Genomic DNA, 19,750 nt, shown 5'->3' with positions numbered 1-19,750 from the left:
TCTATAGACAATGTGATGTGGAGGGAGGCGAGGGGTCCCTGAGTCCCTGAGAATCGTCTACTGTCTTTGTGTGGTTTGGGTCTGGGGAGGCTCTCCTGCCCACCCCTGGTCACTGTCACGGCCTCTGCCCTCCCACCTCCCCACCCTTGTTCCCGGAGCTGTCAGGATAAAGGGAGCCCGTGACCTCTGCGTCCCCACAGGACTGAAGCTTCGGACAAACACTTGCGTGTGAGCAGCCTTGGGCCCTGGGACGGATGCGCAAGCTGCGCCCATCGTTTTGTGTCCTGGGTCTAGGGAGTCCATGTAGATGTCGGGGCCAGGGGCTGGCTGCGAGTGTTCCCTTCTCTTTAGGACCTGGTCTCAGCAGCCTAATGGACAGTCACCTACTTAGAGCTGGAAAGTCCAGACCATTCCACCACCGAGAACATAGATCTAGGCACCTCTCCCTGAGGCACAGTGCAGACCATGACCCATGGGGCCAATAAATGGGAGATCCCACCCGGCCTGCTTCTCCTGCGCCGCCATCTCACACACATCCCCTCCTAGCCACTCTCTGCCTTTAGTCTTGGCCCCTCATGTCCCCTGGCCAGCAGGCCCCCGGAGAACTGTCACTCATTCTTGCATGGAGTGACACTCCCAGCATGGAGCCACTTCTCCTGCAGAAGGGATGCTGGCTCCTGCCTGGCGGGGCAAAAGCATTCCACTCACAACCCATCAGGGCACCTGTCACCCATCCCTGGGCATCGGGGCTGAGACATCTCTTCCATTCTCACCCGGGGGTGCTGTGCTCTCCCCATTTTAAAGATGAGGGAGGGGCGTCCAGAGAGGCCAGCTAACTTGCTTGGAGTGTTCTGGAATCTGAATGCATGTATTCACCAGCCTAACATGTGTTTATTTAACTTCCGGTTCATGCCAGGCACAGGGATGTACCGACGGCTGAGACAGATGGGGTCTCTGGGAGGCTTATGTCCTACTGAGGAGGGAAGACAACCCGAGTGGGTAAAGGATGGGCAGACTGACGGGGGACCACCAGGAGATGAGAGAGGACCTGGGGCCTGGGGAGGGTGGCGTGTGCCTGGGGACAGCAGGGAGGCCATGTCAGGAACCGAGAGAGGGAGCTGCAGGTCCAGATGTGGCCCAGCTCCTGGCCCCCAAGGTCAGGAAGGGCTTGGATTTTCCTCTGTATGATGGGAGGTCCTGGAAGGATCTTAAGAGAGGGAGTAATACTGTCGAGTCTGGTTTCTGGGAAACGACACCAGGTGGCTGTGGCCCACAGAGCAGTGTCATTGTTTCCGAGTCTGTCTTATCCTTGGACTCAGCATCAGGGGCAAGGGAGCCACTGCAGGACAGAGGTGTCCTGCTCTGTCACCTTCTACAATCCAAACCCCACGTCTGGGGCACGGCAGGCGCCTGGTGAACATTCCCAGGTGTGTGATCCGTGCCTTTGGGGCTGTGAGTGAGGGTTCTGGAGTCTGTGCGACCCTTAGCGATAGGACCCTCCTGATGGCACTAGGAGCCAAGAGGTGGGGACGTGGAAACCGGACGGTGCCTGACCCGTGGTGTCTGGTGACTAAGCAGGGCCCCGACAGTCATCAGGGACTTTCCATTGAGTGGGGGTGCTCTTCCTAACGGGGGGAGCCCCATGCAGCAGGAGTTGAGGGGCATGTAGACTGGATCCAACGGGTGAGGAGCGTGGGGCCGGGGCACCTGCTCCCCTCCCACCCAGCCAGGGGCGGTGCGGCCCTTACTGGCAGGGGTGGTGACCACAGGGAGCCCCAAACCCTGCAGGGACAGGGCCACCTGTGCACATGTGAGCCACATCTGCCTGGAGGAGGGGCAGAGCTGGAGCTGGGCTGTGGCCCATTTTACCTGGTTATCCCGGGGGTCACTGCGTTTGACCCCTTCTGACATTACTGTTGTGTCAGCCAAGAAAGGAAGCAAGAAGGTGAATCTGGAGCAGTTGTTCTGAGGATGGAAACCGGGAGCCAGGTTGCTGGGGGCTGAGTCGGTTTCTTACCAGTTGTGTGGCCTGGAGCAAGTGACTTAGCTCCGGGAACCTTTGTGACCTCGTCCGTGAAATGAGAATGAAGTGGGCTGGTTGTGGGCTGCTGTGGGGAGGAGGGTGAGCACACGTGTGAGGGGGCAGCCCCACACCCAGCTCAAGGGGCACACAGCGGGGTCCGATGCATGAAGAGGTTGGTCCTGACTCTGCCCCTGCCACCTCGGCCACACACACTTACACGTTCACACTTACAGCACACACACAGGCACACACATGTACACAATGCAGCACACACAACTACACACTTAGACGCACATACCTACACGCTCATTCATGTAGTTACTACATACACACATGCATGTACCACACTCCCACACACACACTCACACTGTAACACACTCATACACACACATGCAGTACACACCTACACCCATTATACGCACACACTCACACATAGACATATGCACCATCACAAACATACTGCATGTACCCCCCCCCACACACACACACACACTGTATGCACACATTTACACATAGACACACACACCTACACACAGCATGTACTCATCACACACACATGCAGGTACTACACACACACACACTCAACATCCATCATATAGACATACTTGCACTACACACACACACGTATGGACACGTAGGTGCCAGCACACGCACACACATTCTTAGAGAAACAAAAGCTCTGCTCTGACGTCCTTGCAAAGGCAGAGAGAAGGGACTTCCTGGTGGTCCAGTGGTTCCGACTCTGGGTTAACAATATAGGGGGCATGGATTCGAATGCTGGTTGATCCCACATGCTGCGGTATGGCCAAAAAAAAGGCAGAGAGGAGGCCTCGGGGCGCCTGGTTCAGCAAGGAGGCCACCGTTTTAGACTCTCCTCCTCACTCCGTGGGCGGGTGGTGCGGTGGTGAGGTGGGGGGGTGTTGGAAACAGGGAGCAGGTGTTCTTCATTGGGAAAATAACTCTGGAAAGGGAGCGCCGAGCCGCTCCGATTGAGAAGCTGTCCGGAAGTGGGTTTTGTTTCACTTCCCGTGACAGGATGGGTGAGTGGGCCTGTGCCTCTGAGGAGGGCGGGAGGCCGGTGGGAGGAAACGGTGTCCGGGTTCATGGGTGTCTGATATTCAACGTCCAGTGTTTGTATTTTGCTCTGTGAACCCCCTTGGTCTCCAAACCTCAGTAAAGTCTGCTCCACACACAAAGGCGTCTGTGCGGTGCTTTCTTTGTATGGAAATGAAGGAGTCCCTGTGGACGGAAGACAAGGCAGCAGGTCCAGCTGGCCAGCCGTCAGGGAGGATGAGCCTCGCCCGCCACCCGGGCCAGTCAACCTCCCCTCCTCCTTCGTGACCCCGGGCTCTGTGTGCACCGTGGTTCTAGACGCAGAGCGTTAGGTACTCAGTAAACAGCAAATGGACTTAACACCCCCTGCATTCAAAGAGTGGTCAAAGCCGGAGGTTCAGGCCGGGCATCCTTAGGGATGCCGTCCCTAAGTTGGCCTTCTGGGAACGTGACGTTAGCCTTGACCCGGGAGTGAGCAGGCCCACGGGGCTGGCTCTCCAAAATCAGAACTGCACGTTATAGTGGACTGAGGGGCCCAGACACACTTCAGTCCACCCTGAGCTGCACCGCTCCCTGGGACCCGGGACCCCTCCCAGGGGCCCTTCCTCCCCTGAGGGGCCCAGACACACTTCAGTCCACCCTGAGCTGCACCACTCCCTGGGACCCGGGACCCCTCCCAGGGGCCCTTCCCCCTGGGGAGCCGGGTCACTGGTGGCGGGTGTGTCGGGGGGCGTCTCAGAGCACAGTTTGGCCGTTTCCTGTCCACCACCTGCCTTTGTAGAGCCTGGCAGCTAAGAAAGGTTTTTATTTTTTATTATTAAACCTTTTTTGTATTGTAGTAAAAGTCACATAATATAAAACACACTGTTTTCAGCATATTTAACTGTACAGTTTGGTGACACTAAGTACGGTTTTTATGTTTTTAAATGGCTAAAAAGAAATCCAAAGGACACTAGCACATGGCCTGTAACAATGGTCTGCAGTTCAAGTCCCAGGGTCGGCAAATTGGGCGTCATTGGACTGGGCTCTGGTGGCTTGGCTCACAGTGGCCCTTTCCAGGAACTGCTCCCAACTCCTGAGTCAGAGCGTGACCAAGGGCCTCCCTCAGAGCAGGGGCCAACGAGGGCCTGTCCACGGTGACAGCAAGAGCGGCCACATGACGACCTGGGAAGTGAGACCCGCTGGGAGGGCGCTGAGGTGGGAAGACGGGCAAGTTCCATGGGTGCAGCTGGGGTGGCATCCTGCCCCTGTCTCGGGGCCACATCATCACTGGTTAACCTGAGTGAGGGTAGCAGTCGTTTCAGGGGCGTGCGTCCCATCCCAACCTGACCTGTTTCCTCCGGATCTGTTTTAGACTTTGCTGTTTGCACTGGAGCTTTAGCTCAGACTCCCAGTCATCCTTGATCATCCACCCAGTCATCTGTTGGTTGTCCACCTCTGCTTAAGAGGGTCCCAGATGCCGGTGGGAGATTCTGAGCAGGTGGGCAGCTATGAGCGGGGGATTGGCTCATCTGTGACCATCTGGTGGGGTTCTTGTGTTAGGGTGCAGTCTGCTTTAGGGCATTGCTTCCTGGCCTCATCTGGTTCCGTGGAAAGTTCAGTTCAGTTCGGTCGCTCAGTTGTGTCCGACTCTTTGCAACCCCATGAATCGCAGCACGCCAGGCCTCCCTGTCCATCACCAGCTCCCGGAGTTCACCCAGACTCACGTCCATCGAGTCAGTGATGCCATCCAGCCATCTCATCCTCTGTTGTCCCCTTCTCCTCCTGCCCCCAATCCCTCCCAGCATCAGAGTCTTTTCCAACGAGTCAACTTTTCGCATGAGATGGCCAAAGTACTGGAGTTTCAGCTTTAGCATCATTCCTTCCAAAGAAATCCCAGGGCTGATCTCCTTCAGAATGGACTGGTTGGATCTCCTTGCAGTCCAAGGGACTCTCAAAGAGTTCTCCAACACCACAGTTCAAAAGCATCAATTCTTCAGCGCTCAGCCTTCTTCACAGTCCAAATCTCACATCCATACATGACCACAGGAAAAACCATAGCCTTGACTAGACGGACCTTTGTTGGCAAGGTAATGTCTCTGCTTTTGAATATGCTATCTAGGTTGGTCATAACTTTCCTTCCAAGGAGTAAGTGTCTTTTAATTTCATGGTTGCAGTCACCATCTGCAGTGATTTCAAGCCCCCCAAAAATAAAGTCTGACACTGTTTCCACTGTTTCCCCATCCATTTCCCATGAAGTGGTGGGACCGGATGCCATGATCTTCGTTTTCTGAATGTTGAGCTTTAAGCCAACTTTTTCACTCTCCACTTTCACTTTCATCAAGAGGCTTTTGAGTTCCTCTTCACTTTCTGCCATAAGGGTGGTGTCATCTGCATATCTGAGGTTATTGATATTTCTCCCGGCAATCTTGATTCCAGCTTGTGCTTCTTCCAGTCCAGCGTTTCTCATGTAAGGGCTCCCCCAATTTCCTGCCATGAAGAACTGTCAAGCCGCGAGCTTCTTATGAACCAAGTGGGAGAAAACTGCCCCAGTGTTGCCCACGGACCCCCTGTTCTGCACAAGCCTCTCATGCTCGCTTGGATCTGGTGTCCCCCAGCCCATGGGGAAGAGCTCAGACTTCTGCCAGAGCTGGGAGGGGGAGCTGCAAGGAGTCAGGAGGGGCTCTGGGGCATTGATCTCTTCCTGAACTGACTTGGAGCAGCCCCCCACCCCCAGCCGCCACCTCCACCTCCGCTTGCAGAGACCCCCAGAGCTGTTGGCTCTTGACTCTTGGCAAGTTGGGTCGGTGGTAGAAACCGTGCTCCTTTCTGGCTTCCTCTGGGTTAGGGTTCTGCTCTCTTGGTCTGCTAAGTCAGCCACCCCCCATTCTGTTTTCCAGCTCCTGAACTTCCCCATCTTCCTGATCTTGTTGAGATTTATATCTTAAAAAAAAAAAAATCCCTATGCAGTCATCTTAGAAAGATTTCAAGAGAAAACAAAGATGGATTTGTGGAATCTGCCACCTTTGTGCTGAGTCATTTATTTGAAATGTCAATCTGGCTGTCAGGTGAGGATAGATAAGTGGAGGGCAGGGGTGGGGGGCAGCAGGGAGACCCCATTAGGAGGTGGCTGCAGAGTTGAGGGGAGTGACAGTGCTCTGGATGCAGGTTAGTGGAGGAGAGGAAAGAAAGCCAATGACCTTGAGATGTGTTTGAAGACCGTCACTTTGATTTCCTGAGTCTTGGGTCCAGGGCGGGCAGGAAAGTGAGGAAGCAAGGTTAACTCCAAGATTCCTGGCTCAAGTCACATACTTACAGTGATGGGAGAGACTCAAGGAGGAGCAAATATGCGGGTGGAGATCGGAGCTGAGCTGAGATCCCTGTTAGACCTCCCAGTGGAGGCGTCCATAGCAGCTGCCCTTGCGATTCTGGAATGAAGGGGAGTGGTCAGGGCTCGGTCTAGGTTTCACTGGTGCCTGGGTTGGTATTTAAGCCCTTGAGACTGGATGAGATTACTTAAGAGGAGAAGATGGCTGGAGAAGAGGAGGTGTCGCCAGGACTGCCCTGAGTCTTTCCAACATTGAAGGGCAGAGGAGAGCGGCGAGGAAAGCAGGAAATAGTGGTTTTCTTCTCAGTTGTAAAGAGAAAAGCATTTCTAGGGGAGCTGTGCACTAGCATGTAGATTAAAGTGAGGAGAGAGAAATGATCATTTGGGGCAGAGATGCCCTGGTTTCCCTTCTTCCTGAATAATAGGACCCCCCATTTTTAGCTGGGCACATGGCCCTCAGAGTAAAAACCATATTTCCTAGTCTCCTGTGCCACTAAATGAGGCTAAGTTTGACCAATGGAGGCAAATAGAGCTGCAGTTTCCGGAAGTGTCCTAATAGGAAGAGGGAGACTTCCCTGATTATCCAGTGGCCAACAATCCACACTCCGAATGCAGGGGCCTGAGTTAGATTCCTGGTCAGGGAACTAGATCCCACATGCTGCAACTAAGAAATGGGGAAGTCAAATAAATTAAAGAAAGAGAGCATGCTCTTCTTCACCTCTCCTTCTTTTCAGTTGACTGGATTGTGATGTAATGGCTGGATTTCCTGCAGCCATTTTGTACTAGGAAATAACCTTAGGAATAGAAGTTACCAGTGGCAAACCAGTAAGGTAAAAGGGTCTTGGATCTTTGGTTCCATGAAGCACCATTACAGCTCTGGACTGATTTTATATGAGAGAGAAATAAACTATCTTCTTTAAGTCACTTTTCTTTTGTGTTTTTTTTTGTAATTTGCAGCCAAACATATTTCTAACTCGTGCATCACGGCATAATGTTTGAAGCATGAATGGCTATAACAACAATAGTAATAATCCCACTCCTGACTAGCACCTTTCAGTTTACAGAGCACTTCTTTCTTAAGGTTTGTTTATTTATTTTCGGCTGTGATGGGTCTTTGTTACTGCTTGAGGGCTCTTTCTAGCAGTGGCGAGCGGGGGCTACTCTCTGCTATCACACGTGGGCTTCCCTTGCTGTGGAACACAGGCAGTAGGCACGTGGGCTCAGTTGTCGCGGCGAGTTGCTCCTCGGCATGGGAAATCTTCCGGGACCGAACCTGAGTCCCCTGCATTGGCAGGCGGATTCTTAACCACCAGACCACCGGGGAAGCGCCTACACAGCACTTTTAAACACACTGTCTTGCTTGGTTTTGCAGCTGCTCTGTGATGCTGTAGACGCTTTCTTCATAGATGAAGGAACCGAGGCTCAGAAGAATCGCTCATGCATGTCACCCGGTCACTACGTCGCAGATCTTGTGCTTCCACCTGGATCCTCTGGCTCCTCGCCTGGTGACTGTAGTGGGGAGCAGGTTAGGAACACGGAGGAGGTTTTGTTCCAGATGCTGGTGCTGGGCGGAGAGCTGGGAGCTGGGCCCGGAGACCCTGAGAGTCACTGGCAGTCATTGACAATGGAAGCTTTCTCATCTCTTTGGAAAATGCTATTTGCACAGGGGTGGAGACTGTGGAGGATAATTAGAGAAGTAAAGATCAGACAACCACAAACACCGGAGGGAAATGTGCATGCCAGCTGGCGGGCGAGCAGTCCCATTTTGGAAGTAATTGGGTAGCAATGAGATGTTCAGAGCAAGAGCCTGCCGAGCATCCTGTGATGGGGGCAGGGACGGGGAGATGTTTTCTTGATATCAAAGGGGATCTGCTTCTCTCTGCAGACTCCCTCCCAAAGGCGAGCCCAGCACTTCTGAAGCTTGGCACGATTCTCTGCTTCTGCTTTTCCTCTCCAGTCACTACTTGACCGACTTCTTTCCAGTTTCTTTCTCTGAATCCCCCACTGATCCTGATGTAGACACTTTGTGGAGGCTGTATATGCCTATATCACTTGGAGATTGTGGGGGAGAAACAGACTTTAAACTGATTATGAGTTTGCACCTTCCTAACAGCAAGGGGTGGCAGAGGATGAGATGGTTGGATGGCATCACTGATTCAACGGACATGAGTTTGAGCAAACTCTGGGAGATAGTGAAGGCCAGGGAAGCCTAGCATGCTGCAGTCCATACATGTCATGGAGAGTCAGACAGAGCTTGGCCCCTCAACAAAAACAAACAGCAAGTGAAGGTGAGATGACTTTTCGGTGACTGCTAGAGGTTACGAAGTCGGGAAGTGCAAGCTGGAATTCAAAGCAGCCTTGGGACTCGAGAAACCACACACCACCCACTCCCCCAACTCCCAGCTTTAGCTCTAGAAAACCAGGAGCCCCCAGGGAATGCCGTTCTGTCTAACCCACCCAGGCCCCCTTTAATCTTGACAGACTGCCCTGGCCCTGCTCCTGGAGGCACATTAAAGCAAGCCTTACATGCCTGCTCCGGGGAACGGCCCGGCTCCTCCCCACTTACTGCAGGCCCACTTGCTCTTCCCCTTCATCTCCCTGGGTCTTGGATTCCTGGCCGTGGTCCCTGGCTTTGATATTTGCTTCTGCTCCCTTGGGTTTGGCAACTCATCACATTCCCCTTGCAGCTTTTGGGGCCTCAGTTCTCTCGATTGCCGTCTGCTCTATTTCTACCTCTGGTCTGTGTCCTCCCTCGGCCTTGAGTGAGGACCACCCTCCCCTGGCCTGGGCTCTGAGATGGAAATGGTCTTCAACTCTTATTTCAGCCAGGGGCCTAAGAAGACCCAGATCTACTCTTGATCATAGTTCTTCTCCCTCGAGAGAGAGAGATGCACAAGTGAGGCTCAGCAAGGCACTGACCACTGTCTTTATCAGCTGAGACTTGGACCCCAATGTCAAATTCTAGAAGGGTTGGCCTGGAAGCCTACAGCCCAAATAGGCCAAGTTTATCCCATTAAACAATTGCTGAGCACCTGGGATGTGTCTGGCACGGTTCCCGTGTCTGCTCCTGGGACGCAGCAGTGAATAGAATCAAAGTCCAGGTCCTGGGAGAGCGTATATGCTAGCAGGGGATCACACAACAAATAAGCAAAACTGGGCTGCCTTCCTGTTCTGTTTATCCTTCCCATGGCCGTACCCAGAGAATCTTGGATCTGGTCTCTGTGATGGAGGAAGTGAGTCAAGGGCAACAGACAGCATTTGCTTCAATGCCTCCTTAGAGGAGACAGTGACCCCCTGCCCACCCTGTAGTGTGATAGCAAGACGGCTTGTTCCAGCCACAGAGACACAGACGTGGCCAATCTGGCTGAGGGGGCAGCTCTGGCCCTTGGTAAATGGGAGCCCTGAGAAGAGCCACATCCATGTGTGCTCACGTGGGCAGAGCACACACTTAGGGCTCAGAACCCATATACTCTCACCCGCCCTCCTGGGATCAAAATCTGCAGGTGATTCCTACGCACAGTGCAATCTGAGAAGCAACAGGCTAGGCTTTCTAACCAGGTGCCCACCACCCGTGACTCTTCAGTGATCACTCCTCCTTCTGGGAGGTGGAGCAGGCGATGGACTTCCTCCCCTGGGAAAGGTGTGCATTTGATCAACGTGCTCATCACTGGTTTTCTGTTTGTTTGTTTTGCTTTTGAAGAATTAGTGACCATCTTTAATATGCAGCAGAGAAGGGTCTGGATTTTTAATCAAATCAGTTAAGGCATTGCCGTTAGTTATTTATTTTTAGTTTTTTGGCTGCACCACATGGCATGTGGGGTCTTGGTTCCCCACCAGATTGAACCCAGGCCCCCTGTTATGGCCGCACCACCTGGCATGTGGGGTCTTAGTTCCCCACCAGACTGAAGCCAGGCCCCCTGCACTGGAAACACAACGTTTTAATCGCTGCACTACCAGGGAACTCCCCCTCATCATTGTTTGGTTTAGTTACTATAAATAAAATAATATCAATAAAACTAGAACTTAAAAAGTTAACAAATTCAAAAAAGGATGCTTCCTTTTCATTTGACTTGTAATATTTTTAGTGGTCAAAAATTTCAACAATATCATTCTACACCATTGTATTACTTTATAAACTACTAAGTCACTATTAATTGAGTTTTTAATGCCCGAGGGGAAACTTTCATGCATGGGAAAGAATACTTAAGTTATTTGTGTATTTTAATTTTTTTTCGGTTGATTAAAGTTGTAAATTTTAAAGCCTGATTTTATTAAGTTCAACTTGCAAATCCTGCTATTTTGTTCAGAAAGCTAGTATTTTATGTTAAATCTCTTTTTCTTTTTGATTAATGTTTACTTTCCTTACAAATTCTCTAAACATTTACTATCACTTACAAACTTGGTTAAATTAGCTTAGCAAAACTATAATTAGGCACTTCAAATATCTAACAAGGCACACTTACAAATCTAACAAAATCTTAGACAATTAGAATGTAATAGTAGGAACACACACTATTCATGAAACATAGTAAGATTCAACTTACAAACCTAAGCATACTTATTTAAACATTTAACGTTCACAGTTAAGGCACCTTAGTATTAAATTAACATCATAAGTCTAATATATCACATACTTTTATACTTTTCCAACAACTTAAAAAAGCAGATAAAAATTGTTCATTTAAAAATGGTTAATTTCATGTTATATGACTTTTTAAAGAGGATGTAAAATTTAAGTTATTTATTAATCTAAGTTAAAATTTAAGTTACTTAAAATTTAAGTTATTATATTTTTAGGGAATTCCCCGGTGGTCCAGTAGTGAAGATTCTGAGCTTTCACTGCTGAGGGCACAGGTTATATCCCTGGTTGGGGAAATAAGATCCTGCAAGCCACTTGGCTTGACCACCACCACCACCAACAACAAAGATTGTGTTTTTAAAATTATCCCCAAACCAAGAGAAAATATAGATTACCCTAACGATTATAACATTTAAAGTGAAGAAGTGAAGTGGCTCAGTCATGTCTGACTCTTTGAGATCACATGGACTGCAGCCCACCATGCTCCTCCACCCATGGGATTTTGCAGACAAGAGTACTGGAGTGGGTTGCCATTTCCTTCTCCGGTTATAACATTTACTGCCACACATATCCTTAAACCTATCACAAAATTTCCAATATCGATACATGTTTGTGTCATTCATCATATTTACATTTATTTTCAAGCCTCTGTCCAAACGAAGCAAGCAGAATCGGCCTCATGGGTGGGCTGAGATGACTACAGTGAAGATTTAGGACTTGAGTATCCTTACACTTTGGGGTTATGAGCTTTGTATTTGAAGTTACCATACTGTTACAGATTCAGAGATTGCAGGAGGTTAGGGGTAGAGTCTAGATGCCACTCAGTCTGGCAATTATCTGTGGGAGTGACTTCTTGGGGTCAAATTTTACCTACCACAATAACAAAATCACTAAAACCCTCACCAAAAAAAAAAAAAAAGACACCTCGGGGCCTCTTTCATCCCTAGGTATCTTACTGCCTGGATAAAAGCACCAGAAATTCACAGCTTAATTATTATCCCGCACTTGGCTGTGGCATGCACATTGCTGGAATAGCTGACATTTTTGAGAGCTCCCATGCACCTTTTTAAAGTCTAACCAGTATTCAGTGTTATTAGGGACTCAGGCTTTTTACAAGGTTTGATTCCTTTCTGATAACTCAGATTGCCAGCTTTGGTTTGTTTTGCTGTGTCCCTTCTCCTTTCAACACCACCTTTTGAGTCCTCTGGATCACCAAGCTCTGGCCTCAGCTAGCAGACTTAGGTCTGCCGCCACCTCTCTGCACTGAGATGTGGACTCAGCCATTCTCCAGGGAGCCCTGCTTTTTTAAATGGTGAATGTTATTAGTGACAAATACCTGGGCCCTCGTGGTGCAAATCACATCGTCTCCATGGGCACGGAGGGCAGGAAGGAATGTCCACTCCTGTCCACTCCAGTGAGAGAGCTGGAACACGAGCTCACATGGATGTGTCCTGTTATCGTGGATGTGTCCTGTTAACTCCAATCCTGCTCTGTCCTTTAGAAAATATACTTTACTGGGGACATCCCTGGTGGTACAGTGGCTAAGACTCTGTGCTCCCAATGCAGGGGACCAAGGTTCAATCCCTGGTCAGGGAACTAGATCCCACATGCAGTGACTAAGACCCAGCTCAGCCAAATAAATAAAAATAAATTAAAAAAAAAAAGAAAATATATTATAAGAGCTTCTCATTTGATTGCCCCCTCTAAATGACTAGCTTTTAGCTACCAGCTGCTGCTTCTTTTTATTGTCATGCTGTACATATTTTGAGCTTCCCTTGTGGCTCAGGCAGTAAAGAATCTGCCTGCAATGCAGGAGACCCAGGTTCGATCCCTAGGTCAGGAAGATCCCTGGAGAATGGAATAGCTACCTACTTCAGTACTCTTGCTTGGAGAATTCCATGGACATACTAAAGTGGGTTGCCATGCCCTCCTCCAGGGGATCTCTCCAACCCGAGGTTCAAACCCATGTCTCCCTCATTGCAGGTGGATTCTTTACCATCTGAGCCACCAGGGAAGCCCAAGCAGCAGCAGTTACCTATTCCAGCACTCTTGCCTCGAGATTCCATGAACAGAGGAGCCCGGTTGCAAAGAGTCAGACATGACTGAGACTAACACTTTCTTTCAATGCATATTTTAATTATAATGAATTTTTTTAATGTCACACGTGGATGTATATCAACTTGGATGGTGGCTGTCCTGGCTGGGGCTTCAAGTGTGCCCTCATCCCTTTTATGATCCTCGGGTCTTATCAGCCATCGTCCTCTGATCATTTTATGGACAGTCACACAATTTTATCTCTCAACCTTATGGAGCTCACTAGGCTGAGTTCTAATTTCAAAGCATCGGCTTAGACGCTCTCCTTCTCCTCTGCCTCTTCTGCTGGGAACAGGCTGTCATTTTCTTTCTCCCTGTCCTCTCCCAGACTCCTCTCAGGCTGTCTTGGTGTCTGTGCTCAACCATCTGCTCTTTAAAGAGGCCATCCTTTGGGAGGAAATAAAATCAATATATACTTAACAAAGTTAACCAATTTGACACAGCATATTATCATAGGTAGGCAGATTGCTTTTTCATAGTCTGTGTGACACATGAAAGGCAGAGAACTCAGTCTCTATCAACATCTAAGACCCTCTCCCCAAGCCCACCCATCTCTTGCCAGGCCCTTGCCCTGACCCAGCTCCCGCCTCTTCCCAGCACGCTGCCCTGCAGTGACCAGCAAATCCCCATATCCCCTTCCTTTCTGTGGAGGACAGACGCCAAGGCGCACCCCCAACCCCAGGTCTCTGACTCCTGGTATTCACACCTCTCTGAAATGCTGTCCTCTCGAGCATGTGCACCCGCAACATGTTTCTAACGAAGAGACCATGGCAAAGGCGATGGGATGTCGAACTGTGATTATGTTATACAGACTCCATGTTACTACCAGATGTAGTCAGAGACTGCTGGTGCCATGAAGCAGGTGGCTGTGCTGGGCCAGGCCACCTGGCCAGGCGCTGGGGCAGCCTCCAGCGGGAGCCAGCCATCAGCCAGGGCCCGTGAGCGAGTGAATTCTGACCACGGCCCGAGTGAACACAACCTGGCCAGCACCCGGGTCGCCTCCTGTAACATCCTGAGCAGGGAGCCCTGCTGAGCCCTGCTGGGTCTGGCATCACAGGAGACTTCTGCTCCGAACCCCGAAGTCAGCCTCCCTCCTGTCTTTCCTGCTGTCTGCTTGGTTACTCCCACTGGACCGTCCCCCCTCATCGGCGCCCCAGCTCTCACCCTCACACTACCAGCCCTCTGGTCCTCTCGCTTCCTGTCTGCTGTCCTTATCAGGCTGCAGATGCATGTTTCTAACAGTCCTGGGGACAGCCTGACCTCGACCCTCCGTCATTTTGCCATCTGGTGACGTCACAACTGTAGCATCCCCACGAAGAACAGAAATCCACCTCTCCTTGCCCCTGTCCCTCCTCTCCCCGTCCTGCTCCCAGTACAAAGGCTGTCATCTTTTCTGCATTAGCCAAATCTCTACACTTTACTTCTGTAATCCCTTTCCTCCTTCTATGAAAACTTCTACAATTTGTGGTTCCTTATCTTTCCCATGTACTCAACTTTTTTCTCTCAACAGGATCCTCCCAGGAGCTTTTGTTTTTCTTTCATTTTTTAGTTATTTGGTTGCGTCAGGTCTTAGATTTTTGTTGCAGCACACAGGCTTAGTTGCATGTGGGGCCTTAGTTCCCCAGCAAAGGGATGGAAGCCACGTCTCCTCTGTTGGAAAATGAAAGTCGCTCAGTCGTGTCGACCCCGTGGACTATATAGTCCATGGGATTCTCCAGGCCACAGTACTGGAGTGGGTAGCCTTTCCCTTCTCCAGGGGATCTTCCCAGCCCAGGGATCGAACCCAGGTCTCTTGCATTCAGGTGGATTCTTTACCAGCTGAGCCACAAGAGAAGCCCAAGAATACTGGAGTGGGTAGCCTATCCCTTCTTCCAGCGGATCTCCCTTACCCAGGAATCAAACCGGCGTCTCCTGCATTGCAGGCGATTCTTTACCAACGTCTGTTGGAAGGCAGATTTTATTTTGTTTTTTCGGTTGTGCTGGGTCTTCACTGCTGAGCGCGGGCTTTCTCTAGTTACAGCAAGTTGGGGCTACTCTTCACTGCAGTGCGTGGGCTTCTCATTGTGCTGGCTTCTCTTGTGGTGGGCACAGGCTCCAGGTGGGCGGGCTCAGTAGTTGTCGCACACAAACTTTGTTGCCCCGAGGCATGTGGAATCTTCTTGGACCTGGAATCAAACCCGTGTCCCCTGCATTGGCAGATGGATTCTTATCCCTTGCACCACCACGGAAGTCTGGAAGGGGCGTTCTTAACCACTGACCCACCAGAGAAATCTCTTCCCACAAGCTTTTAAATATATGCTGCTGCTACTGCTAAGTCGCTTCAGTCGTGTCCGACTCTGTGCGACCCCTGAGACAGCAGCCCCCCAGGCTCCCCCGTCCCTAGGATTCTCCAGGCAAGAACACTGGAGTGGGTTGCCATTTCCCTCTCCAATGCATGAAAGTGAAAAGTGAAAGTGAAGTCGCTCAGTCGTGTCCGACTCCTAGCGACCCCATGGACTGCAGCCTACCAGGCTGTTCCGTCCATGGGGTTTTCCAGGCAAGAGTACTGGAGTGGGGTGCCATCGCCTTCTCCATTTAAATATATATGTATACATATTTTCTGTCCCATTTTCCCTTTCTTCTCCTTCTGGGACTCTAATTACCCATATATTAGACATTTTGATATTATTCCACAGGTCCCTGACACTTTGTCATCTTTTTCCTTTCTGATCTGTTTTCTTTCTTTCCCATTCATTACTTTCTATTGATTTGTCTTCAAGTTCATGTTCTCTTCCCCTGGATCTTCATTTGACCATTAAGCCCACACCTGAATTATTTTTATTCCAGATATTTAGTTCTAAATTTCCATTTGGTTCTCTTTTATATTTTCTATTTTTTTTCTGCTGTGGTTTCCTATCTGTTCTTTTATTATAAATGTACTTTCTCTTTATATCCTTGAATACAGTTATACGAGTTGCTTTAAATGTCCTTGTCTGATAATTCCAGCATCTCAATCATTTTGAGATTGGCCTCCGTTTTGTTTTCCTCTTGAGAATGGGTCATGTTTTCCTGGTTCTTTGTACACTGAGAATTTTAGGTTATACCCTGAATATTTTGAAGGTTGTATTGAAGAGACCCTGAATTCTACTTTATCCTTTAGGAAATTGCTGATATTTTCCTTGAGTAGGTAATTAACTAGGTTAACGTCAAACTACACACACTGTCTTCCTTGCAGCTGGCAACTGCTCAAGGCTCAGTTTGGTTCTTTTATCTTTGCAGGGATAGCTGCTGTTTCCCCTGCTCAGATGTGGTTCAGGCGTCTCAACTGGAGACTTGGGCAGAGTTTGCTGTACAGGGAATTCAGGGTTCCTCTTCTCTGGCTCTCTCCTTTCCAAGATTCACGCCCCCCACCTCTTCAGCAAGCTTAATTGCTCTGGGCTCCAGTCTCTGGTTCCTCCTGCCAGAAAGACAGTGGGTTTTCTATTGCATTTCACCCATCTCATGCTGCACTGTGGCTGTGGCCAATGTGGGGAACTTTTTCTAAAAAACGGGAAATCTTCCAATGCCAGTTGCTTTGCACACATTTTGAATCCTCTCCAAAGTCTCTGTGCTTGGGTTCAGTTTTTAAGAGCCCGTAGGTGGTTGGATTTTGGGAGCCTTTTTGTTTGTTTTGGTTTTGTTGTTTTTTGTTTGCTTGTTTTTTCTGGTTTTGTATTTTTGTATGTTGTCCAGCATGTATAGATATTATCTGTGGGTCTATCAGTCATGTCTGACTCTTTTGTGACCCCATGGACTGTAGCCCACCAGGCTCCTCTGTCCATGGAATTCTCCAGGCAAGAATAGTGGAGTGGGTTGCCATTCCCTTCTCCAGGGGATGTTCCCAACTCAGGGATTCCCAACCTGGGTCTCCTGCATTGCAAGCAGATTCCTTACTGTCTGAGCAACCAGGGAAGTCTCTTATCTGTGGGAGAGTTGGTCAATTAAGACCTGATTCCTTTAAAAAAATTTTTTGTGTGTCTTTTATTGAACTTGTTATAAATATTGCTCCTGTTATTATGTTTTGGTTTTTTGGTGAAGAGGCATGGGGGATCTTAGTTCCCTGACCAGGGACTGAACCCACACCCCCTGCATTGGAAGGTAAAGTCTTAATCACTGGACTGCTTAGGGTGTCCCAGGGCTGTGGTTTATTTTTTCCCTAAACTTAAAGCTTTTTATTTTGTATTGGGGTATAACCGATTAACAATGTGATAGTTTCAGGCGAACAGCAAAGGGACTCAGCCATACCTGACTCTTTTTCATTTAATATTTATTTATTTGGCTGTGCCGGTTTCAGTTGTGGCATACAGCATCTTTGATTTTCATTGCAGCACGCAGGCTCAGGTAGACAAGTGCCAGCAGCTGTAGCTCCCCTGAAGGCCTTCTCCTGGGTTGACCTGCTTTACTTGCTGTCTGTGCCTTCTGTCTGATCTCATGATGTTGCCTGTGCATTTCTGTCTTAACAGAGCACATGCCGACTGTCAGGAATTCCAGCAGAGAACCTGCACTTCTTCACACGGGGGCTGGCAGAGACTTTGCAAAACCTCAGCAGCTCCAGACCACCCCTGTTCTAGAAGTGCCTGCTTTCCGAAGGGCCACATGTGCCTGTGTGCACACCCACCCCGAATTACGCGTATGCATTATGCCTAGTGATTTTTGATCACTCTCTTTCACTTTTTCCACACTTGAGAAACTCAGATCCAAGCCACTCTTGCCCCTACCACACCTGTGAAGATAGCCCAATGTCTGAAGGATCTAACGGTCCACGAATTTGCAGACTATGGCCTGATGTCTATTTTTGTAAATAAAGCTTTACTGGGACACAGTCATGCTCACTCACGCTGTGTGGTCTGTGGCTGAGTTACGTACTACAGTGGCAGAGGTGAGTAACTGTGATGGAGACTGTAAAGTGTTCGAAGCCTAAAATACTTAGCATCTGGCCCTTTACAGAAGAAGTTTGCAGAACTCTGACTGTCTTATGTTTTCCAGCCGTTTCAGTGACAATTACAAAGTAAAGTTGCCAGATTTAGCAGTTAAAAATACAGGACACTTATGTAAACAGCAAATTTCAAATAAGCAATTAATGCTTTCTAAATCACTGCAGATGGTGATTGCAGCCATGAAATTACAAGACACTTACTCCTTGGAAGAAAAGTCATGACCAACCTAGACAGCATTTTGGAGAAGGCAATGGCACCCTACTCCAGTACTCTTGCCTGGAAAATCCCACAGACGGAGGAGCCTGGTAGGCTGCAGTCCATGGGGTCGCTAAGAGTCGGACACGACTGAGCGACTTCACTTTCACTTTTCATTTTCATGCATTGGAGAAGGAAATGGCAACCCACTCCAGTGTTCTTGCCTGGAGAATCCCAGGAACGGGGGAGCCTGGTGGGTTGCCGTCTCTGGGGTCGCACAGAGTCGGACACGATGAACCAACTTAGCAGCAGCAGACAGCATTTTAAAAAGCAGAGACATTACTTTGTCAACAAAGGTCCGTCTAGTCAAGGCTATGGTTTTTCCAGTGGTCATGTATGGATGTGAGAGTTGGACTATAAAGAAAGCTGAGTGCCGAAGAATTGATGCTTTTGAACTGTGGTGTTGGAGAAGACTCTTGAGAGTCCCTTGGACTGCAAGGAGATCCAACCAGTCCACCCTAAAGGGTGTTCATTGGAAGGACTGATGTTGAAGTTGAAACTCCAATACTTTGGCTACCTGATGCGAAGAGCTGACTCATTGGAAAAGACCCTGATGCTGGGAAAGATTGAGGGCAGGAGGAGAAGGGGACGACAGAGGATGAGATGTCTGGATGGCATCACCGGCTCAATGGACATGGGTTTGGGTGAACTCTGGGAGTTGGTGATGGACAGGGAAGCCTGGCGTGCTGTGGTTCATGGGACTGCAAAGAGTTGGAGACGACTGAGCGACTGAACTGAACTGAACTGAAAATAAGCATGTCCCAAATATCACCTGGCAACCTTACAAAGACCTCTAACAAGACTGTCCATGGTCTATAGTCCCCTGGCCCTGCTTCACCTGCCTCACTTTTTAGCTTTGGAAGAGAAAGAAGTTGAAGGAGAGAGAGTTCCTGGGGATGATCTGCCTTCTTTAGAAGGGAGAGTGTGTAAAGGAAGCAGGAGAAAGTCTTCGGTCACTTTGGCCTTCCTTGTAGTGAGAATGGTGGGACATCTGGGTTTGGGTCCTCCGGGGGGCAGTTGGCAAGCTGCAGTGACCACTCTTCAAATTCCACAAGCAAATGTTGTTGAAGGGGATGGGGAGGGGAGGAGCTGTTTCATTTTTCCTGCTGGAAAGTGTTTATTTAAATGAGCAGCTCCACTGTGCCTTGAATAGATGGTTTATAGATTTCCTCATTGTCTGGTTTAATGCCCCCAATTTAATCCCTGATTGGTACAGAAACAACTACTCTTTTCTGTTAGATGTGGAAACAGACCTCCTGGTACACACTCTGCCTCTCACCGTTCCTTCACATCATCTCCACGTCAGAGGGTTAGTTGAAGTCATCTTAGATGGGAGATAGCTCTGAAGGAGCTTTGTCCTCTAGCTGAAGGAGACTGGACCAGGAGGCAGTGATGTGCCCATTCATTAGCTAAATGACCTGGAGGATGTTACCTAACTTTTCTGAGCTTTCTTTATGGACCAGCTCTCACATCCGTACATAACT

The 19,750-nt window shown here is 49.3% G+C and overlaps 1 long non-coding RNA gene across 1 annotated transcript; it reads left to right on the top strand.

The window, feature by feature from the left end:
• The first annotated feature begins 5,276 nt into the window (after positions 1-5,276).
• On the top strand, positions 5,277-19,435 carry LOC133248310 (uncharacterized). Its single transcript, XR_009736665.1, has 2 exons — positions 5,277-7,464; positions 7,756-19,435. It is a non-coding gene; the product is annotated as an uncharacterized LOC133248310 (long non-coding RNA).
• The last annotated feature ends 315 nt before the right edge of the window (positions 19,436-19,750 follow it).

Source organism: Bos javanicus, chromosome 5 (genome assembly GCF_032452875.1).
Source record: "Bos javanicus breed banteng chromosome 5, ARS-OSU_banteng_1.0, whole genome shotgun sequence".
Classification (NCBI taxonomy): domain Eukaryota; kingdom Metazoa; phylum Chordata; class Mammalia; order Artiodactyla; family Bovidae; genus Bos; species Bos javanicus.
This window is presented reverse-complemented; position numbering and strand designations above follow the sequence as displayed.